This window comes from Prionailurus bengalensis, chromosome A1 (assembly GCF_016509475.1).
Source record: "Prionailurus bengalensis isolate Pbe53 chromosome A1, Fcat_Pben_1.1_paternal_pri, whole genome shotgun sequence".
In the NCBI taxonomy this organism is placed as follows: domain Eukaryota; kingdom Metazoa; phylum Chordata; class Mammalia; order Carnivora; family Felidae; genus Prionailurus; species Prionailurus bengalensis.
The window spans coordinates 217,384,836-217,389,137 of NC_057343.1; the positions used below are offsets into that span (position 1 = coordinate 217,384,836).

General features: G+C 43.2%; 1 pseudogene; it reads right to left on the reverse strand.

The window, feature by feature from the left end:
- Positions 1–2,727: 2,727 nt before the first annotated feature.
- LOC122480092 lies at positions 2,728–4,092 on the reverse strand (annotated as a pseudogene).
- Between the last annotated feature and the right edge of the window lie 210 nt (positions 4,093–4,302).

Below are 4,302 nucleotides of genomic sequence, written 5' to 3' on the forward strand. Positions count from 1 at the left end.
ATCTTTATTTTTGAGAGAGAGACAGCGTGTGAGCAGGGGAAGAGCAGAGACAGAGACACAGAATCTGAAGCAGGCTCCAGGTTCTGAGCTGTCAGCACAGAGCCTGATGCAGGGCTCCAACTCACTAACTATGAGATCATGACCTGAGCCGAAGTCGGACACTCAACCGACTGAGCCCACCCAGGTGCCCCTAATTTACTCTATTAATTGTAAAAATTTGTGTGATATATAACACTCTAGGCAATAGGGTTAGATCCTGAGGTTATATGTGGTTGAGGCTCAAAAAAATATGCCTTTACATATTGTTTAAAGGTGTTACTGTAATTTATTCACTAAAGAACTAAGCAACATATCATACATTTTTTGGCAAGTTTGCTCTTGCTTGATAAATTTTTATAAGAACACTTTATTTATTTGCCCTTGTAAACCATTTTATTTTGCATGGAATATGCAAGGTTCAGCTTATTCTATTTATTGTACATTCACTGCATGATTGATCCTAAGAGCCAGGTGGGAAGACCCTAAACCACATTTAAGCAGAATGAATGCATTGTCTCCCAAGGAATAGACTTCTGTTGATGAAGAGGGGTGACCAGCAGGACACAGGATGGGTCTGGACAAGTATCAAGGATATCCCTTTGCCAGTGGGTGAATGGACTCTGCCTTAAGACATCAGACAAAGTGGGGCGTCTGGGTGGCTCCATCTGTTAAGCACCCAACTCTTGGTTTCAGTTCAGGTTATGATCTCACAGTTTGTGAGTTCCAGCCCACTCTCCACACACTGAGAGTGTGGAGCCTGCTTGGGATTCTCTCTCTCCCTCTCTCTCTCTCTCTGCCCAATCCCCCTCCCTCTCAAAATAAATAAAAAAACTCTTAAAAAAAGAGATAGCAGACAGAGTAAAGAGAGGGTGATGCTTGGGTTTCTGATTCAGGCAGACCCCTGAATGAGGATCTACGGATGAGAAGTGCAGCGGGGTCCGCAGCATCATCTGCCCTTCCTTGGCTGCTCCAGGTTAGTGATGCGCTTGGACAGAGTCAGTCCCTGGAAAAGCAGGCACTGTCTGAACATAATTTTTCCACGAGCCCCGCAGCACTCACACTACAGAGATGTCGTCGTTCAAAGACCTTTAAACTGAAGCAATACAACTATAAATATTCTTACAATTGACTCTCAACATCACCCCCATATTTAAGCACTGTTTTTAATTAAGCATGTGCCTCAGGGCACATGAGGGTTTACAAAGTGATATTTTGCAACTCCTAAACCCTCTTCCTTGGGATCCACAGGACTGTTCATGGTGACAGCTCTTTCAGTTAAATCCAAACCAAAACAGCCAAGGATTTGAGGAAAACAGACATCTGGGTAATTGTGCATGTCCACACTCAAAGAGGAGATAAACATGTTCAGTTACAAAGTTCATAGGACTCTACCCCTGGATCCATCTTTCTTAGAGAGCCAAGTGTGTGTGTGTGTGTGTGTGTATGTGTGTGTGTGTGTGTGTGTGTGTGCGTGTGTATGTGTGTTGCTTTTACTTGGCTCACACTGAGAGTAGCCAGGACAGTCTATAGAATGACCCCATTCAGAGAATGCAGAGGTCTACCCTTCCAGGAAGAAACCAGGCAGGTAGCAGAGAGAATAGTAAAAGACTCCTGCATCACAGGAATGCCCTGTCACAGCAGCAACAACCCTGGAGACAGAGGTGCCAGTGTGGAAGGGGAAGCTGGGTGTCACTGGCTTGAACGACTTCACATTGCCCCTATCTGGTCCACGGCCCACTTACAGCCAACTGGTAGATGGAAGCATTGAGAAATGGACATGCATCTTACTTCTTCCTCTTGAACCTCTTCCACACCTCCACTCTTCAGGTCACATGAGACAAAGGTGCCATTCTGCCATGAGACCTCAGTGCTACATAGGTGAGGAAGATAAAGCTGAAGCCAAGGACCATCACACAGAGAATCCTGCCCATCCCCGGGGTGGGTCTGCACAGAAGTGCCCCCCACCTTGAGGCTAGAAGGGAACAGGCTGTTAGGCTACACTCTGGGCCCTTCCAACAGTTAATACGAGGATAAACTCACATCGGCCGATGTCCAGCCACCCGACAGACCAGGCTAGGGAGGCAGCTCCACAAAGATGTATGGTTCTTTTCTGTTCATTTTAAAGATTAAAGTGAAGGGACATAGCCAAAACCATTTGCCCATGTTTCAAAATCCACTCTAAGGAGTATAATAGACAGATAGAGGCAACGTGTACCATAAACACAAGGATGGGTGTATCAACACACACGTTCTTAGTCCTCTCTTGTATGCAATATCTGTTTCTGTTTTTGACTTTTTTCAACTTTGCTGAGGTATAAACTGACAAATAAAATCATAATAAGTTTAAAGTGTACAACGTGGTTTGATATATGTGTGTATTCCTTTTAAAAGGATTCCCACAATGTAGTTAATTAGCAAGCATATCCTTGTGTGTGTGTGTGTGTGTGTGTGTGTGTGTGTGTGTGGTGTGATGATGACACTTCATGTCAGTAAATTTCAATTATACAATACTACACTATCAACTACAGCCATGGTCACAACATTATACATTAGATCTTCAGAACTTACTTATCGTAAAATGTAGAGACTGTCACCACTTTGGGGAGGAGGTCCCAAGGTAAACCTGAGCGCTGACTGAGAGATAGGGGGGAATAGGGCAGCTTGGCAGTAGAAAGCTGAGAAGCTGGGCTACCAAGAGGCTTGACTTTTCTGTCGGTTCAGTGAGTCGATGTAATGAAAAATGGCTCCCAGAGCATAACTAGTCTTAACATTGTCAATTTTCTGAGTCAGCTTTAGCACTTTGTTCCCTAGAAACATGAATTCTTGAGGTAGCAAGCTGACATAGGTGATATCCATGCATACATACAAAAGGCTTTTTCTGTGGATGAGTCTCCATTGTCTAACACACACACTTGTTTGAAGTCTCAAAGTCTCCAGCCACAAGACTGCCTCCTTTATCTGTATCTAGAACGCCAAAATTTGCTGCAAAATCATGGTAGTAGAAAAATACATAAAAATCCAAGTTCTTCACTTCTTCCATTTTGCTTGCTTTGTTTTAAAAGCTCGCTTTGTTTGTTCAGTCCCTCTGCTAGCCCACAACACATGGCAGCTAACCACTTTTTGTCCTGATAATCTGTATATTATTTCAACATGTTCCTATTCTCCTTTGAAACTGGGAGACAAACCAGGGCTGAGCAACTCCTTTCCAACTTTAGCACATTCTTTTCCATACTAATTACAAGCCTAGCCAACATCAATACAAGACCCAGTAGATGTAGAAATGGAAATTATAGGTTCTGTTAAACATCTGAAACAATGTTATGTTAATGACTGGGGATGTCAGAAGGGTGCTCTCAACTCTTGGAAGTAAGATGAACTGAGTGGATCTTCCCCACAAATCCAGCATGCCTACACTGCTTCCTCCTGGGGGGCCTTCAACCACCCATTAGGAAGCTGACTGTGATCCATGATGAAATGTCTTCATTTATTCCATTCATGGTGAAAACACAGTCCTCTTCTACATGGAAGAAGATGCCTTAAACATTTCTTTCACCTCATGTCTTTATAGTTGCTTCTGAGCCTTTTATCTTAATAATAGGTATAAATTTGTTGTTCTCTCAAGGAACAAAGAGGTGACCTTTCAGAAGGCAAAATGAATTTCCTGTTTAACATTCTCTCTTACTACTCTTTCAAGATCATGATAATAAGCAGAAATGCCTCGCTTCAGTGCTCTGAAGTTTTCACAGGTCAAATTGGGAACTTCTCTGGCCTACTGTGCAAATTAGAAGATGAATATGTGGGTACCAGGAATCCCCATGCCAAACATGATCCTGCAGAAGACTTCATGATCACTTCTAGCTGTGGAGAGGTTGGTGTGGGCCAACTGGCCCTTCCATTCTCCCGCAGCTGCTTCAACGTTACTGAAGATGTGCTGAATGACAGAGACCAGTGCTTCCTGATGTACACAACATAAATAAACAGACGCACAAGAAGGCCCAGGGGTGATGCTATCTCTATCATCTTCAGGTTCCCATTATTTTGTATGTTTCTCATTTCTTTAAGGACTGTGCCTTAGCTATGATTGCATAGCAAGTGCATGGCAGAGCACCAACACGAGTCCACAGCTTCTCTAATAAAAAAAACATTTTATCGTCTCATTTTTGCTCTTTCCAAAGCCTTTTCACAGAATTCATTGGTAGCAGAGGCACTTCCAAACTTCTGTACACAAATGGCCATTCATATCCCTGGCTTTCCACATGTGCT